Source organism: Tetrao urogallus (assembly GCF_951394365.1).
Source record: "Tetrao urogallus genome assembly, chromosome: 7".
Classification (NCBI taxonomy): Eukaryota; Metazoa; Chordata; class Aves; order Galliformes; family Phasianidae; genus Tetrao; species Tetrao urogallus.
Window position 1 is genome coordinate 30,383,485 of NC_136820.1, and position 24,095 is coordinate 30,407,579.

The window sequence follows — 24,095 nt, forward strand, 5'->3', positions numbered from 1 at the left end:
AAGAGCTCCTAGAAGTGCCAATTCCTGGCTAAGAGCAAGCTCAGGGAATGAGTTAGCGAAGATGAAAGACCCAGGAGTTATTTACGGTTAGCCTTGCCTCATTTCTCACTCTACTTTATTGATAAGAAGCTTTATCCAAGGCTTTGGATTAAAATTCACACTCCCTAGACATAAATAAATGTTAAATGTTTTTTTCTTTTCTTTTCTTTTTTTTTTTTCTTTTTTTCTTTTTTTAACCGAAGAGCACTGTAAGGCACAGAAACAGTGCTCTGATTTGACCTGCTGCCTTATCTTCAGCTTGCCTTAGCGCTGATGCAGTTGTAATTGCTTCTGCACTGGCCCTTCTCCACCTGCCTTTGCAGAGGAGTAACTGACGAATGGCTCAGTTCCTGCTATTTCTTGCTGTTATTGGCAATGCTTGGCACTTTTTTTTTTTTTAATCTGTACCACCAAAGTGCCAGATCTCTTCAGACTGTTGTTGATCACATTCAAATGTCAGTAAAAAAGAGAAGGATGTTCTTCATATCAGCCTCTTTCAAACCTTCTAGGACAAGCAACTACCCAAATGTTGTTTATTTAGTTGCTACAAACCTTGAAACACCAGGATTCAAGAGCACTTGCATTTCTCTCACTTGATAGCGCAAATTTTGTTCTTTCTTTCCTCATCTATGTAGGTATTTGCCTCTTACATCTCAGCCTCTGACAAAACACTGTATTGCAACTTTGCTGAAGTAATCTAGCATCTATAAGAAGTAATTCTGCATCACATCCTTTTGGCTTTCTGATACTTCTGAGACAGTGGCAGAGGTTTCTTTTCTCCCTGTCCCTAAATGACATGCCTTCCATAATAATGTCACGTACTGACTCCTGGTCTTCCTTACTGTACACCTCACTGTCACATAGTGCGTACTCTTCTGATGATGCCCTTCCCATGCTTGCTACTCTGCAAGTATTTGTAGATGGGGTTACAAGTGGCAGTTATACAGCAAAGATAGTTCTCTCTCATCCATTAATTTTTTTTTAAATCCCAACCATGTTGTGCAGTGCTACTGAAGATATGATTCTGTTGTAGTTGACAGCTTATAAATGCATACTAGATCTCTGCAGGCAGTTGTATTTCAGGAAGACTCTCTATCTTCATCATTGACTAGCTATGTTATGTGTATCTTATTTTACACTGCTGGCCACCATGATAGGCAAGCTTGTCCTTCTAGAAGCTGGTTAAATGAAAGAGAAGCCACCTGGAATAGAAGGAGGAGGGGAAACCTCCTTAGTATGTGAGATGACACTAAGAATTGAAGGGGACTTAGCAAAATACTGGAATGATAATAGGGAAGTCAAGAGTTAGAAAAAATGTGGACTGGGAACAGTGTTGAGGAGAAGAGAGGAAGGCAGGACCTGGAACATGGGGTGAAGCATAGAAGAATAGAGAAATGGCAAAGAGATGTTCATCTTATTGCTTTTCCTGTTGTTCTCTTGATGTTGCACTTTGTTCTTGAACCTAGAATCTCTTACCACAATAACAAATACCAGGTGAGAATAAATGATGTTGTAAACTGGTTCCATCAGGCAGGATTGAAGGACAGATCTCTCCAGAAAAATAAAGTTCTGTGGAAATCTAATGTTTCATGGGGCTTCTGTGATGGGAGAATGGGACTTTCTAGTGTTTCACTTTGACAATGTAGAAGCATTTAATCAATTTGATGTGACTTACTTATTGAAGACGTTAAATACAAGAGTTTAAGTGAAGTGAATCAGAATATTGAAGTCTAATATGTTTATGTGATATTAAAAGTTCTGATTTTGAAAAGTTCTTTAGTGGAATTCTTGAGATGTTTGTTTATTTTCAATTTTTTATTGAACAACATGAAATTTCAGAATACTTTGTGGAATGGAATAACTCATTTCAAATCAGGAGCAGAAATAACTTTTAATACCTATTTAGTTGGTTGATTTAAAATTTAATAAAATCTCATTATCCTAAACACTGGAAGAATAGGTTAGGAGCCTGAAAGAGCTGGTTACGATTCTCTAGATGAGTCTTTTATGTGGTAAGAAGTCATTCAATTAATTTCTGTTTTAGCAGAAACTCAGTGCTTAGAATATGATTTAATACGTCAAAACCACTAAGTTTTGCTATACTGCCCCAAAGGTTAATTACTTTCATTGTAAATTTGTGCCTTGTTACCAATATGAATGCATCGTTTCCCTCGATGTCCAGCCACTGTTTTTTGTTATGCTTTCATCTACTAGACTGAAAAAAATTCTGTTCTTCGTATTAGTATTATGGACTGGGGTTGTGTCATTGTTTAATGTTCCCTGTTTAAAATTAATAGACTGAGGTCTTTCGTCCTTATAAAAAATGTCAGCATTCTTTTAGTAGCTGTTCCTGGATTTTTCTGTTTCATCACTACCTTTTTTTGAATTATGGATACCAAAAGTCAACAGTGCACTTGCTACCTTTGTAACGCACACAGAATTTGTAATCAATATTCCTCTGTCTAAATCTGTAGGGAGATGATCAGCCTGTTAGACTAATGTTGCATTTTAAATTATATAAAGCCCAGATTCAACTGTTTCCTCCACATCAGCTTCAGGTCCTGTTTAGATTTCTGACTTATGTTAATTAATCAAATTCTTTTGAAATGTTTATTTTCACCATTTTTACTGAGCAATATGAAATTTCAGACTTCCTTGTAGAAAGAAAGTAAGCAGAAGCAAACTACTAAGGTTCTCTCCTATAACCTTTATGATCCTCTATACTTTAAGACCAGTTTTGTTTTTTCATCCATTTAAGATTTGGTCTGTCGATTTTCTGTTCTGCAGATTTCTTGATCAAAACATATGTATGTCACCAAATTATATGTGCTGGAGAAGCCACAGCTACCATTAGTGTTCATTCTTCCAAGCAAATCTATAATTTATATATTTATAACATTATATAAATTCATATAAGCCTCTCAATAAGCACCAACCTTCCTAAAAGTGACCTTTTAAACAAAGAGTCATAGAGGATAAAACTGAATGTCATAACAGAGCCAGAAGAGAACTCAAGACACTTGGCTTTATTGAGTGGGCAACGCTTCTTTCTCATTCCACACTGTAACATCCTCAAATTTTGGTTTAAGTCTTTGTTATGGGAAGAGCAATTTAGCAATTTGAAGGTTAAATACCAGAAAAACTATGAACTCTATTTGGAATAAAGGACTGTTTCACACCTTCTAAAAAAGTGCAGTGCAGGAAGTGGTTTGTATTTAAATAGTTTGACTTGTGCATGAAATACTTTTGCTAATGTATGCAGCTATGTAAGTACTTGAAGCTGATTGTGCACAAATTATACTGCTATTTTTGTATTAATATAAAACTTATATCTTTAGTAAGTCTGTTCACTTTATTGCTTAATCAGAGTGTGTTTTCTGCCAAGTATCCAGAATGCTGAATTGCATGTATTTGATGTATAGTTACAATTCTGCAAGAATGTCAGGAAAAGATCACAAGGAAAACCATTAAGGAAGAAATGAGCAATTCTGGGAGGAAAAAAAAAAAGCACAGTGTGCATCAAAGTGTGAGAAAATGACTGTAAAATCAGGGGTAACACTTTCTCAAATGCTGGATAAATGAAGGTAAGTTTTGGAGGCATTTGTCCCAAGGCAGGCAGCAGTCTAGGGGACCTTTCCATTTTATCAGCTGGCAAAGCAACAGGGGACTGCAAGGCAAAGCTTTGGGATTTATATGTGGCAGCAGAAAGAAAACTGTCAGAAGTAAATTACTGATCTTTACCTGCCATATTCCTGACAAATGCCTGTCTCTTAATAAGTGTCTATGCATGGAGTCCAAAACCCTGCCATTAGCTGCCTCAAGGAGTGTCTCTTGTCTGCTAATGTGTTCCCTGAACACTGAAAGGTGAATGTTGAGGCACCTATGAAACTTAATTTCTACCCATTTTAGATAGTTTTGGAGATGTCAGTCACCCTTTTCTGTCAAGGGAGTCTGGGCTGAGATGAGATGCTTGACATTTTGGACTTAACCAGTGTGATTACCTCTATTGTGAAATTGGCTGTGCTGTCAAATGAGGACTTAAAAAGAGTTAGAACTAAACAGGAAATTATTGTTGGTCATCTCTGACAATTATAGGTATGTTTTTCTGACATGACTAATGCTGTAGCTGTGATGTGCTAAGGAAGAAGAATGGCATAGCTGCGTGAGGAAGTATATTTCATGGAAGTTGAATAATAATCCCTGATTTAATTATTAATATGATTTCCTCAAAGTTTCTGGTTGAACAAGAATGTGCACTGCAGAACATCAAACACACTCCTCCTCTTTGTGCGGTTGTTGAGATGAAATACAAGCAAAGAACAGGCTAAAGGATCTGATACAACATAACAAAGCACTGTGCATTAAGTGATTGTGGTAAATTTCTTTGCTTGACTGCCTAAGGAAAATAACTCAGCATGAGCCAGATCCTCAGCTGATACAGTGGTGTAAATTCACAAAACAGAAAGGAATTTGTAACTATAAATATTTTGCCAATTCAGAGTAACCCTGATGTGAAGAATCACATAACAGAGACTCTCCTGCACTGAATTATTCTTCTTTCTACATGTACCAACTCTGTTAAACTCCTGGCACATTTAGTTGTGTTACTATAGTCTGCCCTCCTCAACAGTCATGTTTTTAATAACTTAACTCAAGACTGTTATGAATAACTTCAGGCTTGGGGGGAGGAATCTGGGAATATTTTCATTATTTTTTTGATTCCTTAAAGCCAGCTCCTCAGCAAACTCAGCATCCAGGCTTCATCAGCAATGCTTTTTGCTTCCTTTCTAGCCTTATTATTCCCTTCTCCCTTTACAAACCTCTCAATTTTAAAGTCACTTTTACAAAACAGACTAAAGCAGGTTGCAGGTTGCAGACAACATGCATCTTGCTTACTTCAAGAAATGAAGATTTGGATATAAATCTAAGATAGCTCTAGGCTTCTTCTCTGGCTGACAACAAAATAGTTTAGAATAAGATCAAGACAGGTTAGGAGGACAGTTTAACCCACCCACCCCTCAGTTAGGATTAAGATAAGGCCATCTGCAGCCTTAAAAAATCAAAGTGATCCATTAGGACTAGGCAAGGTTTGGATCTTAGAACTAATAGAAAGAAAGTAAAATAGAAGGGGAGAAGTAGTTCTAATTAAAATATGTTTACAAGCCTTATTTTTTTTTTGTAATCCAGACACTTAAACTAGACCCTTAACTTGGAGATGAGTAAATGCGGTTGAGTACAGTCTCAAAACCACTAGCTTAAAACAGACAGCACAATTGGTACAGTGTGCTCTGATCTACCTCTGCAGAAGTATACACACTTTAGTTGGCTGAGTGTTTCAGAAAGCAACTTATTTCAGCTAGAACCTCATTTGGATGAAGGGCAAAGAGCAAAAGGATTATCTGTGTTTCAGTAAATAAGTAGCTGTATAGAAATACCTCTACGGACAAAACTAGTAAAATTTCTAATTTCTGGTAATGTGTAATTGGCAGAGGTAGCAGAAAGTGACCCTCTGTTTTGACTGTTATGTGTGGTGCCTGATGATTCCTGCTGTAATAAAGATGAGGAATTTTTGATATAATATTTCCAGTGGGGATTTATGATGCGCTCTGCTGTTTTGGATGAAATGGAAGATGAAGAAGCATCTCTAATTAGAAAAAAGAATTCAGTGCTTTTAACAATAATGAAGCAAATTTATTTTGGAAGGAACAGCAAAAGAGATTTTCCTCTAAGTTCTTCGAAGTCTAAGAGATTTTGTTTATTTTTATTTTTATTTGCTTCCTCACATTGTTGAGTCAGTGGGGAGTGTGTTTTATTCTTGCACTTTTGCTGAGTTCACATAAGGGCACTCCTTTTACTAATGCCCATCATGTCATATCCACTCCTTAATGGCCATGGCCATTGTGCATTAAACCACTTTGCCACCTTGCATCTTTCTTTTGCAGCATTCATTGTGTGTAGCAAAGCAGTCAGCACATTTTTCTCTGTGGCTGTCACAGCAGAAGATTTGGTAGGAGCTGGTCTGACAGAGAAATGATTGATGACCATAATTGTCCCTGTCTGGATGGGAAGTGTATCACCTACCAATTTGTTCTGTTCCTGCCTGCTAGAAAAGCAAAGGTCCTGACTCCACTAACAAAATATCTGAAGGTCTCTGACACAGCAGCAAACCTCTGCACCAACTATTAGAATTGGTTGACACCTATCTGCTATGTGAATAAGGAAATCTAAGCTTTCCCACCCTCCAGCTATAAATTAGATGAGCTGTGGTTTAATTCTGCTCTGCTGAGCAGGCAGAAGACATAAACAAACCAAAGTAGTTAATTCTGCAACACTGGGACAACATGTGCTGCACAACCCCATATGGTTGTCAAAGTTTGGGGAAAACATAGTTTTAAAAAAGAATGCTCTTAAATCTGTTTTCTGGTTTTCACAGTCACGCATTCTCAACTCATGCAGTGTGCCTTGAGACAAATGATTGTAAGGCAGCCGTGTATTTTATCCTTGAAACGACAAATTTCTCTGTGTGGTCCCAGTAAAGCCAGAGAGGGAGGGCAGTGAGGTTGGATGACAAGGATGGCCAACCTCAGAAGAGAACTAGGAGAATTATTGCTGTGGTCCTATTCAAAACATACTGAAGTCACTGCGAGGCTTCTCAGCAGCTAATATCTCTCTGTTCTGAAAGGACCAAAATGGATATTTTCTTTCCTTCAGAGGGAGGCTTGAGACATCTCATCCTGATATCAAAGAACAGTCGTGCATTCAAAGAGCAATACAAACTCTCATGATTTTATCAAGAGTTTTCTTGAACTCACTGCTCTCCTAAAAGCTCCTGGCGCCAACTGATAACATACGTCTCAGGTGTTTTTTCAGCATCACGATACTTTTATTCCTGTTGGCTGAGAAAAGAGCTTGAAACTAGGAATTCATGAAGGAGCAATGGTAAGATGCCCCAGTTTTTTTTGTCTTGTTTTTTTTTTTTATTTGTTTGTTGTTTTGCTTTGTCTTTTTAAGAACATCTCCTGATACTTTCAAAGCAAACTTGCAGTTTCGTTTAGTTTTTAGCTTTAAATGGTTCCTTTTGACAGTTCCAAGTGAGGTGCACAGCATTTGTCAGGTGAACAGGGATGTGGGCAGTTTGCCCAGGGAAGAGAAACTTTTGCATAAAGAGCAGCTACATGGGATGGATAAAAATCAGTGTTCCTTTTGAAATGTAAACATGATTGCATTTAGTTTGGCATATCTTTTAAAGGTCAAATCTGTTCATAACAGAAAAAATAAAACACACAAAAACCCCAAAACATAGCTTATATAAAACAGAATTTGCAGCGACTGTTTCAGCAGATTAAGAGTAGCAGCAGTTCCTGAAGTGCACTGTGTTCATGTGCTGTGTTCAGTGAAAATTCAGTAGCCTAAACTTTTGGTTTCCTTTCTTTGTTATTTTAATTTGAGGCTGACCTGTTTCAAATTAAAGTAATGAAAGTCTTCTGTGGATGTTGCATAATAGACTGCCGATCCCCTGCGTTGTGAAAATTTGGACTGTTTTCAACTATTGTGTGGGTTTTCCTGTCAAAGTAATAAGAGTTTACAGTCCTTTTAACTTGAACGTTCTTGAAACCATTGAATACATATGTATTGTCTGACTAAGAAATCTTTTCCAGGATAATCTATTTTCTCTAAAGAGAAAGGCATTTTCAAATGCTTAATTCAGTTGATCCTTTTAAACTATGCCCATTTCAATTGTAGAAATTTCTTCCTGTTGTGGATTGATTTGGGTTATTCAGGCTGTTAATCATCTGCATGTGTACAGTTTAGATTTCATTCTTACTCTTTTGGTGAAGACTTTGTGAAGGCAGAAGAAACAATTCACTACTTAGTGGTATTTCCCACAATCTCTGCTGATTCTTATCCAAGAATAGGAATAGCTTCAACTTTTTTTTTTAATTATTATTTTTATTTTTTTTAATTGATAGAGGAACTGTTACCTTAAGGCACAGATTCTAGTCAGATATGTCAGTTCAGCAGAAAATTCTTAATTCCTGCAGGACAAAAAGCAAAGTTGCATGGAAATCGTTTTCTCACTCTTGTTCTTTGTGTTTGCTTTCCAGTTTTTGTTATTCTGTCTATCTGTTGGCCATGGTCTTGAGGCCATCTTGTTATTGTTTTCTTTTCTTTGATTGAATACAGCTTTGCCTTTGGCTTTTTTTCCAGAATCTTTTCCTGATTGCTTGTTCTGAAAACAATTTATTCAGAGAATATCATTATGAAGTCTGATTCTTTTGAATGTCTTCCTGTCTCAGGTGGTGGGAATTTTTTGAGGAATGAAGCAAAAATCTATGTAAATGTAGATTTCAGCTACATAGTATTTTCCTTCTAAAATTTGGCCTTGCGAGGAATTCACTGTCTAATAATAGAGCTGACTCCCATGCAAAGGATCTTGAATAAATGGAAACTTAATAAAGCCCATAGCCTGCTCCTACACGGCTGTTAGCAACCAGTGATCATGATTATGAACCTCCCTCTGCTTCATGTTCAGAGTGGCTGCCTTGTGTGGCGGGATTGGTTGAGCCACTCAGAGGTCTTTGGAAGGAATGCAACAGGAAAGGGTATCATTATCACCAAATAAATTACAACTTTTAGCATCAAAAAAACAAAGAAGGGCTTTGTCCAAACCCATGGATGGGTGCTGTGCTATCATCTGCATGCAGACTTTTCTCCATTCGTGTACCTGTGCAATGTAATCACTTGCTATTTTCAAAACCAGCTAATCAACCAGCCTGAGGAAGTTTTTCAATTAAATACTCAGCACTTCATTGTCTAACAAGGTAGACAGATGTATTCTTTTTCCTTCTGCAGGTCCTGATATCTGAAGGAGGCTCTTGTGACTGATATCTCTTGTATCTGTACTTTGGTGGGCTTCTCACATGGGAGGGAAGCTGGTGGCCTGCTTGTTGAATTTGGATTTCCTGAAATGTAGATTTCTGTTCCAGGTTACTTAGGCCTCCTCAACAGTCACCAGTGAGAAGCAGGCATTTCATGCCATGTTAAGTGTTTGAGAGGTGGGAGGAATAGCTCTCAGACATGTAGATAAGCTTTTCCCCAATAACTCCATTGGGAGCAGATATGATGACTGATTGTCCAGCTTAGACTAGGCAGTTAGATTTTAGCCAGCTATAATGTTGTGCATTTAATCCTGAATGGATCAGTTAGAATCTGTCAGATTAGCTTTCTGGCAGAGGAGAAAGTCATGAGAAGAAGCACTAATATATTTAAAGCTGAGTTTGCTTTATTTACATGTGTGTTTCTCATATTATTTCAAGAGAAATATAATGGAACTGCCATTGTTTTTAGTGGTTTTATTTTGTTTTGCCTTAGTTTTTTTTGGTAGGAAGTAACTTCAAATCTGATCATAGACAAAGACCAGACAAGATTGCATTTTTTTTATTGCTGATTCACAACGTCTTTAGCAAACTCACTCAGCAGTGCTTTGTAAGACTAAATATTTATTTGTGTGCTAATAAAACAACTAAGTAAATTACACCTGTTATTCAGAGACACCTGACATAGTATAATACACATTCATACTTGTTTCCAGTCAGTAAAACGTAATAGATTTTCTTGAAGTTGTTCTGTGTGCAATTTGCAGATGACACAAACCTTGCCTGCATGGTGTACTGACTGTTACCGGAATGATGTTAAAGAACAACACTTCATAGTATTCACTTTATGTTCAGTACTGCTGCGCATGGTATGTTACTATGTGCATGACTCAGCATGGCACATACAATGAATTGTGAGGAAAATGGGGAAAAAATCATGCATATTTCTGCTACAATTCTGAAAGAAAAAAAAAAGCTTTTATTGCTTTGAAAAGAGCAGAACTGTAAATTGCTTATTTGCTTTATCTTTGTGGGAAAGAACAACCATTGTCCAAGGAATTGGCAAGTAGGGAAACAAGCCTGCTCTGTGCTTCATGTTACTGCATAGAGGCAGCATCGAGGTTGCCAGCTAAACTATTTGACAAGTCTGCCAGTGAGTCAGATCCTGCTGCTAGAGAAATATCTTTCAAAGCCCAGCATCTGGGTCCTTTATTGCAATCTAAGAAGAATGGGAACAGTGTTTTTGTTTAACTGTAGCTGGCATAGGCTTAGACAGAATTGTCAGAGTTACCATTGCCTTTATCTTCTTTCTGTTAGCTTGTTTTCTCTCACTTGCTTGTTTTATTTGGCTGTTTTGGTTTATTCTCCACCCAATCGTGCCAATACTATTTTATTTTGAATACCTCTGGTTGAAAGAGGTGGATTCTTCTCTACAATGAGTTAGATGCAGATCTTCCCAGTTTCTTGGTATGTTATGCAAGCAAGCTGCTAAGGAGAAACTCATGCATTACATCTGAAAGCCCAAGGCAGGGACAGTCACATGTTTATGTATGTTGGATGTAGCTTCTCAGTTGAAACGGCATATAAATCCATCCCAAATGGATAAGGGAGATTCATTTTTTACATTCATATTCCAGGCAGAATAGGGTCATACTCTGGTTTACTGATGCTGTATCCTCTTAATTGAATAATATGTTTTCAGCGTGACTAAGGGGATCATGCATTGCAAAATGTAGCAGAGTAGCTCTGGCTTTCCAAATTATGTCCAAGAGGATAATAAATAGAAATGGTCCCGTGCTCCAGGAGGCAGATTGACTTATCACGTCCAGCATACAGGTCTCGAAAAACGTAGCTTGCCAGAAACATTCCCAGAAATATGCTCAGCCAGCTCATGTGGCTTAGAAACTATAGCACCTTCTCTAGTTCTTTTGTACTTTCACTAGTGATACTGTGCTTGACCTTGTGCAGGACACAGCCTTTTCATACATATCCCATAGGTATGTGGTGATTTCTTGATAAGATGACCAGTATTCAGTGTGGCAGTTTAGGGCAGGATGCAACAGAACACAAACATTTACAGTGCTCTGCAGACTCTGAAACAAACAGGTGATTCTTAAAGTAAGGATATGGATTTTCCAATATTGTTTTTGAAAGAGAAGAAAAGTCTTTCTGAGACCAAGATAAATTTGTATTTTGAATGGATTAAAGTTTTCCACAAGATTATAGCAAACTTGAGAGAAACTTTAGTTCCTTTTAGTGCAGAAAGCCAGAACAATTCCAAAAACAGCTACAATCTTTCAGGAGAAAACTGGGTTTTTCTTGAAATTTTTTTGAGGAATTGTTCAAATATGTACAAATGTGAGGACATTTGCATTCCGTCCATAAGCTCTGTTCTGCTTTATAATCATGCGCAGAAACATATTCATTATTTTGATATAGCCCATCTCTTAAAACTGTTCTACTCAAAGTGCATAGTAGTTTGTAAAATTTCTGCTATTTTTTAACATTTAAATTCTATCATCAAAAAGCATAGTCAGTGTCTGAGCAAATAGTCATTTCTTAAAATACTCTAGCTATTGACTTTGTTGATTAAATGAAGAATTGTTCTGCTTTTCACATTATTGCACTGTTCATTTGACTACTTGTGGGTGGATATTTCAAACAGAATCTTTTTGATTAGGAAAGTGTAGGTGATATATTATTTTCTCACTACCAAATAATCTCCCCACTAGAGAAAGTGTGAGTGGTAAATGAGAATTTTCTCCTTTGCATGTCCGCTGTTTACATACAGCAAGTTTCCCAGGAAATGCTCATTGGTATTTCTAAATGATCTGTTCTCCATCTGAGAGCTTTAAGTACTGGATGCAGCTGCTCATGCTTTGCCCCATTTGTAAATAGTTTTAAATATGCATGATCGTTTCTGGCTGATTGCTTTATTTGCAGGATTTATGAGTTTTTTGACTTCTCTTTTGCAGCATAATTCACCATAGTGTTTCCTGCACCTTCTTTTCCAAATAAACAGAAAAGAAGCACATTTTAGGAGGCAGGATTTTAGAAAGAGCTGTCAGAAAACGTAAAATCAGAATGTCAGTAATTCTTACGTTAAGATTGCTAATCACTTACCCCCCAGGAGTACTTTTTTCTCCCCTTCTTATTCAATATGCCATATGTCAGCAATTATCAGTGAGTCAAATTACAGCTCAACACAGTTTTGTTCATGCAGTTTGTGGAGAAGGCAAGAACCAAGCATAATCCAGCAACTATTTGTGAATGCAGTGCAAAGGGCAAATGGAAATTGGTTAGAAAATTATGGATGGTGAAATGTCAATGTTGTAAATTATTTTTGCTTTAGTTCTTGGAGGCAAGGAAGAGCTTAATAAATAAGTATTCTAAAATTTCGTGTGTTTTGGCAAAAATCTGTAAATCCTTGCACTCTGAGACCCCCAAAAAATCTCTAAATGGAATTGGGACCCGATTGTGCTAATGATGTTTGTATGCAGTCACACAGATGAACAGGAAGACATGATCCATTTTGACCTGCATAGCACAATGTTCTAGGCTTAATACACTGACTGCAACAGGCAGAGGAGAGGCCAGAGTTGCATACACTTGTTTCTAAACTAAAGGATAGGTGCATACTGCTGTTGCCACAGGGGAGTAAATCAAATCCCAGAACTCTGCTGAGCTCCATTTAAGGACCAAACCCAGTTCTCTACAGTTTAGGATTTTCTGGTTGCTTCCCAGAATTCTCTGCAGATTTTTCAAATACGTCGGTGTACATATGCACGTATAATCATTTATCTAAGACTGTTCAAAAGCAGACATGAAGTATCGCATTAGAAATAACGCTAGTATTTAGAGCAGTGATAGCAACGAGCACTACTGGTAGGCACTGCAGTTCCCAGTAGAAACTTAATATTTTTACAGCTAGGTACTTTTACAAAAAGCAGAGAAGTTAAAGAGTATTAAAATAATTATTTTTCTATGTGTGCTAATTTCTCAAAGCCCAAATTTTACCTATTTCGTGTTTATTATCAAAATCATCAAATTGAAAGGTGACTCATAACAGTACAAACTAGATTTTGATTTTTTTTTGTCTCTTAAAACTTTACTTTGTACTGAGACTTTCTTCTATTGTTTGAGGTGTTGCATACCTGACATTCATAAGAAAATATCTGACAAGCCAAGACATACTGCAAATGCATATCAAACTTACCTATGCCTTGACCATCTGTAATCTTTAACAAAATATTCTACTTCAGTTCTCTATTTATTTTGCTTCAGGAACCAGAACCAATATTACAGTATTTCTAATATGAACTTGTTTCCAGGTCTTCAGCTTGGTTTCACAGAATGCTAACTATCACGTGGGTAACATCATGTTCATCACGTTATCTCATTTCTTTTTCCTATTTCTCTTCAAGATACTTAAAACCTTGAAAGGGGAATTTCAAATATGTCATCCATTGTAGTTTGAATTGTATCTAGCATTGCATTTTCTATCGACCTATTCTTCAGAAAATATATTTACTATGCCTAAATTCATACTTAAGAAAAAAGACTCAAACAAAAACCAAACCAAACAAACCAAGAAACTTTCAACTGATACTTTTTCAAATATGATGAAATATCATATTCTGGATAGTATGAAGCATTTGAAGGACTATTCTCTGACACAACTAGATGTCCTGCAGCTGTATAGCCCTACTGAAATCTGGGTTTGCAACATAGTTCTGATCATAGCCAATCTAATAACAGCAGGACAAGGTGAAATGGTTTTAAGTTGAGAGAGAGAAGATTTAGGTTGGATGTCGGGGGAAATTCTTTACTATGAGAGTAGTGAGGTGCTGGAACAGGCTGCCCAGAGAGCTTGTGGATGCCCCGTCGCTGGGGGTGTTCAAGGCCAGATTGGATGGGGCCCTGAGCAGCCTGGTCTAGTATTAGATGGGAGGTTGGTGGCCCTGCATGTGGCAGGGGGGTTGAAGATTAATGATCCTTGAGGTCCCTTCCAACCCTGGCCATTCTGTCATTCTGTGACAACGTGCTGCATTTGTCTGAACATTTGCTGATTTAGATTCATATTGATTCAAAAGTTTCACATGGATGAGACTGAGATTGCATACAAGGCTGAAGAATTCCACGTTACCTTTCCCTCCTTAGCTATTTTTCAGATCAAACAAGAGTTTCTTGGGGGCTACTGCCAGGATACTTAAATTCTGACAGAACTATTGTGTGGCCTTAAATAAATGCCCATCCTCTGTTGGCATTCTAGCTGTCCTATAGCTGGTCATTGTCATTGGGCCTTTCTTAGTCACAGGAATGTGCATTTCTATTATAAATTTGTAAAGCAAAAATTGCAATAAGAACATGTTGAAAATTGTATTTTTCATATTCCTCTCACAGTCAGAAATTTGACTGCAAGACACTCTGTACCCAGATTCTGTCAGGTTTTCATAGAATAACTCAGATTATTGGCAGAACTTGTATAGCATACTTCTTTCTGTACAGAGATATCCTGCATAATATATGTCTTCTGACAGCATCTAGAAGTTCCTGCTTGGGCAAGGATCAGTCTACCTGCTGCACTAACCAAAAACAAGAAGCCAAGAGTCTCTTGGAAAGCCTTTCTCTTGTCTTGGAAGCATTGGTATTATAAAAAGCAGTTGGAAGTTGTAATGAGCAAATAATATAGAAGCATAGCAGGCAGCAGTCTGTGTTTATCAGACAGCTAACTGTTGCCAAGTTTGTTTCTTGTAAGTGTCATTACAAAGGACAATTTCTAGGAATGATTTGAAAGACAGCAACAAGGTCATTTAGTGGATTCCTGTGAGGAGCTCAAAGGTGTTTGTCTAAGATCTTTTTAAGTCTGGGATGGAGCTGGCTGATAGGCAATGGGGGATGATATGGCAGTGGTTGGATGATGGAGCAGAGGAGTGGGAGTAAGATAAGCAAAGGCTAGATATTTTTAGTGCAGAGTAACTTCTTTAGAGGAAGACTGCAAGATGGGGACTCTTAACTAAAAAAAGTGGGTTAGCATTTTGCTACATTATTTTATGTTATTTTATAACTGTATTTAAGATAGAGATCTTTTAGAAAAACAATTCACTAAGATTTATGAGAAGTTTTGGTGTAAAGATGTAGGAAGAGAGCTAAGAGAAGAAAATGGCAAGGTTATCTGACACTGGCAAGATGAAAGTTTTGTCAAAAGTGATCAAGAAGGAAGAAAGGCCAGAAGGCCACTGGAGAGAAAGTTAAGTGTTCAGATTGCTTGTGAACAGACCAGTGGTTGTCCAAGAGATTTGTTGAGATAGCTCATGTAGATAGAAGGGGTCAGGTGTGAAACGAAGAAACAGACCTACAATATACCTTTCCTCCCCCTCTGCTCTACAGAACTATCTGGTGGAAAGGGAAGCCTTGGGAATAAAGTGCTGAGAAAATCACAAGAGGAGCAAAGAGAACTACATCCGGAAAACTGTGAGAGGTCTGCATGCTTTGAAGAAGTCTACCAACTGCCAGAAAGAAAAAAGGAAATAGAACAACACAGCATTAATAACTTATTTTCCTATCCAAATCCAGTATTAGATTATTTAAAAAGAATTAAAATAGCAAATAAGGTGTCAACGTTAAGTCACAGGCAAACATGTCAAATGCTACTAGAGAGCTTAGAATCAATGAGAGTGAAATAGCAGAGGAAAGAATACCATTAGAGGAGATGGAAATCAAAGATTTCAGTCTGTTCTGTAAAGGGAAAATGGAGCAGGGAAATACAGTTGAAGAAGAAGCTGTGGATGTGAAATGAATGAGCGGCAAGCAGACTTGATTTGAGAAAACAAAGGAAAGCATACTAAAATAGATGAATAAAGTAGTACTTGTTTAGAAAAGAATCAGGTGAGATGCACAGCTAGCCCCAAAATGACAAACCATTTATTTCCCCATATCTCTTTCCCATTTCTCTTCAGATTCCACTTTCTGACCAATATTTATATGATTCAAAATTGTACCTGCACCATATAATCTGAGACTTGAAGAGGCAGAGGGCTAACTGTGAGTGACTGATGGAGCACTTCAAGACAGCTAAATATCTCGTTCCTATAGAAGAAGTTTCAACTGCAATTTATAGCTTTATGCATCAAATTGATTTAAGGTAAAAAGCTGTAGTAATATGAAAACTGCCAACAGTAATTTTCTTCCTTCCTTCTGCCTGTTAGGAACAAATATGAAAACATTCTAAAATACAAAATGAGCCCTTTGTTGGTGAGAGTATTGCAATTACTTCTCATTGAGGCACCATAACAGAAAATCTTTCCTGCATTTCTCTTTCCCTTTGAGACTGAACACCAGGATATGTCTTTTCATGTTGGCATTTTTTATGCTGATAATTTGTTTCCTTGGACACTTTTCACCCCAACTGTGAAGGCTAAAAAAATAAAATATTTTGAGAAAGATTAGAATTCTGTTGTTCTTTTTTAAAAGTAAGAATGTTGAAAAATTTAATTGACAAGGTATTTGATCATTACATTTTCATAGATGGTTTTCAAACTTCATGACTGCCATAATCAAGAAATAATAATTCAAGGCCCATTAAGGGAATTTATTTTCAGTCTGTGATGCTTCACATTTTTCTTTTTTAGTCTCTCTATCTTCTTGATCTTGATGATCTCAAATTAAAATCATCAAAAGAAAATTGCTATCATTTGCTTAAGTTTGCTATCATCTTGTTAACCACAGGGTGGTTATTTTCTGTTAATCACAGAAAATATCACAGAAAATATGCATGGCAAGTAGCTGTTTTGCTAAATTGCTTTTTCTCAATGTGAGAAAAGTTTTCATACATTGTTTCATAAAACACACAAAAGTTTCATAAAACTTCACAAGTTTTATGAAATCCAACAAAGGGAAATCCTGCGCATGAAGTGACATAACTCAGGCTGAGGCCAACCAGTTTAAAAGGAATTCTGCAAATTTGGTCCTAGTGATGCTAGTGGACAACATGTTGCATGTTACCAAAGAATGTGCCTTTGCAGAAGAGAAAGCAAACAACCTTCTGGGTGTATTAGGAAGAGCAACACTTGAGGTCAAGCAAAATTATCCCCTCTACTCCAAACTAGTGAGATTGATCTGAAGTGCTGGGTCCATTTCTGTGCTTCTTGATATCGGACAGACATATAGGAACAAATACAGTGAAGGGCAGCAAAACTGCTCAAGGGACTGAAACTGAGTAGAAGCTGAGAAAGCTGAGACTGTTCTACCTGAAGAAGAAAATGCTTAGCCATCTGTATGAATATCTGCTGGGGAGTGTAAAGAAGATGGATCCCTAGTCAGTGGAGCCTACTAGAAGCAGAAGGGGAAAAGGGCACAAATTGAAAAACAAGAGATTTTATTTAAATGTAATCCAGGGTTTTTGTTTGTTTGTTTGTTTTGTCAGGGTAATCCAGTAATTGCACAGATTGCCCAGAGAACCTGTAGAGTCTCCATACTTAGAGATACTCAAAACCCAACTCAACAAAGTCCGTGGCAACCAGCTCTGTATCCAAACAGGAGTTTATAATAGCCATCCTCCAGAAATGGCTTCCAACCTCAGTTCCTCTGTGTTTCTGTGGTTCTGTCTTGGCTTTTGCTTTAATAATATATGCAGAGCTTTCTCAGATAACTTCTGGATTTGTTTGATGACTAGAATATATTACAGAGTAGATCTGTGTTCTCATTTCTCTTCATTTACACCTATTTTCCTCTCTTGAAAATAATATATGAAAGGACATTCCCAGGTGATAAAGTTCCTCCTTCCCCTTCCTCCATTCTTCTACATCCTACTGTTGTCTCTTAAACTGAGCATCTCCTCTCTATCTGTTGCGTGGAAGTCTATATTTTTTATTACCCTTAGCATAAAAAAAAAAAAAAAAGTAACTTTTTTTTTGTCCTTAATTAGCTCATCCTTAATTGTTTAGAGGCTTTCTTAAAAATAATCACAGATTTTGAAAAATAGTGACAACGTTTTAGAAATCAAATATCATTAGGAGCATCTATTTTACAGAATCTCATCAACCTTCCAACTTTTCTTCTGTCATTTCATTTTTTGTTGATCATCTTCACAGTTACACAGTGGATAAATCTGGAAGATGGAGGATTTCTTCTAAGCTGCTTTCTTTAGTCCACTTTGTTCTGTTAGCTATGACAATACTTCAATAATACTGGCACAGGGCTGTATGTATCCTTGTAGACATCATCACTTCCAGTGCACTTCAGTTTCTTGCTAGAATGTTATTGAGTGGTCTTGAAAGAACTGGGCTAGAAACAAGTAGATGGCTCTTAACCTACTACTACACTCAGATGTAAGGATGGGAATAGGAGGAACTAAATCTGCTTATTGAGAAAAACTTGACTTTTTTTTAAAACAGGGAATATGAAGTGAGTCTTGTGATAGGAAGGGGCTAAATTGTTAAGCTTAAATGCAGATCATAAGAACCTTTGAATCAATCATCTCACTCTGAATCAATTAATGGGGAGTTAGACCATATGGATGTTTCTAGCATGCAATGAAAACGTATCTCTACATTTATGAAATACATTCTGTTAGAACAGAGGTCAAAATCTCATGAACTGTTTCTTGTGATAGATATATTTATTTTGTTTCTCTTTCCTCAGGAGAATTTATGCTGCAGTCACTTAGGAGAGTTTATATACTAGAGACAGATGTAGCACCTGGTTACATAAATCCAACTACACTGTCTTATTTCCAGTGGTATGGGCAATGGATTGTCTGTTGAGATTTCAGACTGAGAAGTAGTGGTGTGTACCTTCTGCAGTAGCAATTACTCTTCACCAGTAACAAAAGAATTTTCCAGTTAATAGTGTTTTGGTGTATTTCAATTTGCAGAACTAATTCAGAGGAATGTAGTAGCCAGTAAATTGAGCTATACAAGTTTGATATGAGATGATGAACTAATTTCTACTAAAAAGCTTTTTTGCAACATAAGCCAAAACTATATATGTTTATTCGTTTGATATTATAATGAAACTTGTCGGTCTTTGGCCACGTATCACATACAAAAGCTTTGCTAATAAAAATTGCTGTAAAGTTGTAATGTTCCTAGACTTATTAAATAAAAAATAAACATTTGAATGTGTTTAAGAATTGCACTACAGATGAGATTGTAGACCATCTAGGTAGGTATTCTGTCTCCAATAATGACTCATACCAGATGTTTTGGAGCAGATGAATGAACATATTGGACAATAAAAGAAGGGAAACGTTTTCACTGAACAGCTTTTTCCCTAACCTTATGATTTTCTATCAGTTTTGTCTAACGTTGGGGAATTTATTTATTTATTTATTTATTTATCCCTTTATTTTGTCAGTGTAACTGGATTTTGTTTCCATCTGTAAGAAACTTCCGGTATTGATAATTCAAGTCTTATGAGGTGTGCATAGGTTTTCAGGTTGTGTTTTGTGGGAGGAAAACTAGAAATATTCTTCCTGGCAGTGTTACAAATTCTGATGGCTCTATTCCTGTTAATTTCAGATTGCATGGAATATATAGAAAAACTTCTGAGAAAACAGGATTTGAAATCAGATAGGCTCTGCCTACTGTCTGGCTTTGTTTTGTTGTTGTTTGGTTGTTTTGTTTTGTTTTTCAAGGAAAATGGAAGCTTCTTTACATTTTCACTGTTTTCCAGTCTAGTAAATTAAGTGTTTTATCATTTTGTGAGCTTCTACTATAATTACTCAGGTCCATTGCTTCAGTGATTTAGGATGAAATAAAATATTTTTCCCTCACAGTTGTGCCTGACAACTTCTGCTGATGTTGACTGGATTGAAAAAATATTTATGTAGGTGATTTCTTGGAACTACCCTAGGGTGACCCCAGGGTATAAGTATCAACCAATGCAATTTCCCTCTCTTTAGATTCTGACAGATCACATCATAATTCAGACTTCAAGTCATTTAAATTGTGCTCATTTTACGTTCTTTATCTCCTGCAGCAACACACTAAGAATAATATTTGGCAGATGTATATTTTTCAGCTGTTGATCACTCTGATTGATGAGTTGCATTATCTAGTTTTATATGGACATATGGCTTGAAATGTCCATTCTGCAGTGCAAGTGAACCAGTCAAAAAATAATTTGTACAGCTTGACTTGTATAAGATATTGAAAACATGTCTCAAATGAGCAAGGGAGTATTTGGAAATATTATACTATCATAAAATACCTGCATAACCTTACCTGTTTTTCCAAACAAAGTGCAGCAGGAATCCCTTAATAAAAGCTAGTAAATATGGGATAAGACTAAGACTAAGACTAAAAGACTAAGAGCTTTTTCAGTGCTTGGTAATTTAGAAACTAAGATATTTTTTGTCCTACTACCTGCTAATGAAACTAAATCAGTTCTGCCTTTGTTCTTAGTGTTATTCCATATTTAGTTCTTCATAGGATTTTTGATTACTCTTCCAGTATATTTCATATGACAAAGCACAATTTCATTATGGAAAGAGAAAACAAAAAGTACCTGCAACTTGTACTTGACAGCTCAGCTGAGTATAGAACAGGTCAGGCTTCTGGGAAAAAATTTTCCTACCAATGGTCTCTTTTGGTTCTAAAGGGCATTGAGTCAATGACTCTTTGTGATTACTGTTGCCAAAATACTCATCTCATTATGACCAGAAGCCCCGCAGGCTTTCTAAAATCTAATGCAAAACCCTGATCTGTAGGGTCATGGTGAATATTTTGGCAAATGAAGGACTCAGCAAGTGTAAATCAGCATACAGCTCACTCCAGCTGACAATGTAGTACAACTACTCTGCTATATGGCAAAGCTAATTTCCCTTCAAGTAATGATTGTGTTTCCATGCATAAAGCCCTGAAACCTTTAAAAGCATAATTCCTTCAGACTAATTTCTCAGATAACCTGCCCTCCCAGAAAGCAAAATCAGAGGAAGAAACAGAAGGATGGAATTTCTAAATAAACAGTTCCAGTTTGTGGTGAAATTAAAGCAGAATACCTGCTGGATGAAAATCAGATTACTATTAAATTTACTCCTGTGTTGTCTGCACACTTCTGAATTGTAGGAGTTTTATGTATACCCTAGGAGTAGCTAGTACAGTAATTCAGAAAAAATCCTTTCTGTGAGCAAGGGAGTATTTGGAAATATTATTCTGTCATAAAATACATGCTGAATTTCCACAGGGGCTTCAAGCGCACATTTATTAGACTGTGTACAGTTGAAAGATGCCATTTGAAATTTTTTCTCATTCTACCAGAGTTTAGGTTGACAAAATCTATTAATTCCTTCAAAGACATTCAAATTCATGATTTTACAACATCCTCTGCTTCAGAAGGCCCCACCTTTTTTTCCCTACTCTTTTCTAATACAATCCTGATAAAATCTCTACGATGCAAAACTTGTTGAATATAATTTTCAAGTAAATAGTTTTTTGTTTATTGAGTTGAAACAAAAGTACAAGTCTCTGCAACAATACTATCAAAGAGAAATTTACAGAACAAGAAAACAAACAAAAAACAACAAATACTATCAATGAAGTATAACTGGATAGAGTTAATCACAACAGACAATTGAGTTACTTTGCTTCTATTTTTTATTAGTTCTTTTCAGATTCTTGCAACAGTGTAATACCAGTTTACTAGTGCCTGGATAGAGGAAAGCCTAGCTGAAGGAGATAGAGTCTGCACAAACAAGCTGGGAGAGACAGATTTCCCAAGTGTTATCAGGACAAAATCTTCCCCAGGAAATTAGTTAGAAGTCTAAAGTCTCAGTAACTCTATCATTCTCTGATTTTCCTCCTTTTTCCTTCAAACATCCTTAACCAAAATTTGGAGATGTAATAGTCATGTATGATAATTATAATGGTAAAATAGGCCAAAATGACAAACCAAGGACTGGTTGAAACTGATCACCTTCATTTTGATCCTTGCAAAAATTGTGGAGTGAGTACTTTTGCAGCACTCTTTCTGAGTGCATTCCCTGTTCTTGGGAACAATCAGCATAGATTTAATGAGTGTAAATCGTCCTTGACCAGCCCAGTTTTTTTATATGATAAAGTGACTGGAATTGTGGATACAGGGAGAGCAGTGTATGTCTTTTACCTTAAAATTAGCCAGTCTTTCTACACAGATTTTCATAGTATTTTTGAATCTAAGCTAGGACTTTGCAGTCTGAATGGGTAAAAAGCAACTTGATAAAAACTTCTATGGATAATTATTATAAGTGATTGATAGGCCATACTTTATTGAGGGCTGTGTGGAGAGCTTTAACCAATGGAGATTGGTTAGAAGTCATGAAAACATACAGTCATAGAATTGTTTGAATTGGAAGTGACGTTTAAAGGTCATCTGGCCCAACTCCACTGCAAGGAACACTTGCACTTACAGAAAGAGAAGCACTGCAGGTCTTGGGATATAGAATTACAGAATCATAGAGTCATTAAAACTGGGAAAGACCACTAATAGCATTTATTCTAACTATCAACTCATCACCATCATACCCACTAAACCATGTCCCTCAGTGCCACATCTACCTACACTTTTCTCAAAAACCTCCAGAGCTGGTGACTACACAACTTCCATGGGCAGCCTGTTCTAATGTCTCACCACTCTTTCTGACAACTTCCTAATATCCAATCTAAACCTTCCCTGGCACAACTTAAGACCATTACATCTTATCCTACCACTAGTTACCTGGGAGAAGAGGCAGAAGGCTATTAAAATTAATTCATGTTTTCTGTAGCAATAAATTTTTCAGCTGGTTTTTGATGATTTTCTCTGAGCCATCAGTCCCTAGGCATCCTCAGGAAAAGGTTTTTAAAAATACATTAATTCTGAGTCTATGTGGGCTCTGAAGGATTTAGTATAAACTCTCTTAGTGCTCTATAGCTGTATCATACTTATTCTGGAAAATATGGATGGCTTCTCTGAAGATAATGCCTCACTATAGACTGCCAATTCCAACTTTATCTCAGGAATAAGACTGGCTTCTTATATATTTCAATTATAACATGAGAAGTGCATAGAAAGAGGATATCCCATCACTTTTGCCAAATGGAAAGAGTGACTCTAGGGAACGAGAAGATTTATTTTTGGTTTTGCTCAAATAATTCATGTTTATGATAAAAAGTGACAGGACAATCTGGCATTTGGTAGTGGCTAGCAAAGCACTTTGGCTCTAAGGCCAGAGGACAAAATTTAGAAGACAATTGTTTGATATGGAGAAGAAATATGACCTTGTGAAGGAGGAAAAGTGACAGGATTTGAGTGTCTTAAGGTAGCCAGAAGCCGAGATTTAAATAATCAAAGTTCTTGGTTACCAGGCAATCCTGCCAAAATAGATACAGATAACGTCACTCATAGCCTTTCTTCCCTGTTATCTGTAGCCACGGGCTGTGCTTCTTTAGCCATTCCAGCATATGGTAGGAAGTCATCCTGCCCTTGGATTTCCACTTTCTGATAATGGATTGTGTGGATATACCGAAGACAAAAGGTTTGGAAAATGAAGCGATACAATCTTTAAAACATCAGTAGCAGGAGACAGAATTAAGTAGAAGAAAAATGCTTATTAGCCTTGGACCCAACCTTGTAAACATGTGGTCTAGCTGGCTACAGAGAAGAACTGTTGTATTCAATTCCTTATCCCAGATAATTAAAAAAAAAAAAAAAAAAGATGCTCCAATTAGGTTAAACCGTCATTGTAATGCTGACAATAAAGCTATGGAAAACCTTTCAATTTGAGAATGGTTACAAGAATGAAACTACAGTAATTTACAGTGTGCATAATAGCAAGGAGTACTTCAGAGTCCTTCACAGAGATATCTGTATAAGAATATGCTGACAGTATATATGACAGCATCTTCCAGAAAGATATTTCTGTTAATAACAGGTGCTATTGCTAGCAAAATTCTCATGTTTTTTAGCTCTTCAAACACAAAACAAACAGCACATGAGCTACAGCATAACAGAAGCAATGACTTGTGTTAGAAGAATACCCAGGTTAGCTAACTCCCACACCTGAAATTGTTCTGCATGGCTTTCATTTGTGACAGTCTTTGTGTCTTAGTGGATTTGGTTGCTAGAATTGAAGAAAAGATAATGCAAGTTTGCTTAAGATCAGCAGTAGAAGTATTATAGAATAGTATAGTATATAGTATATATAGTATAGAATAGTAGAAG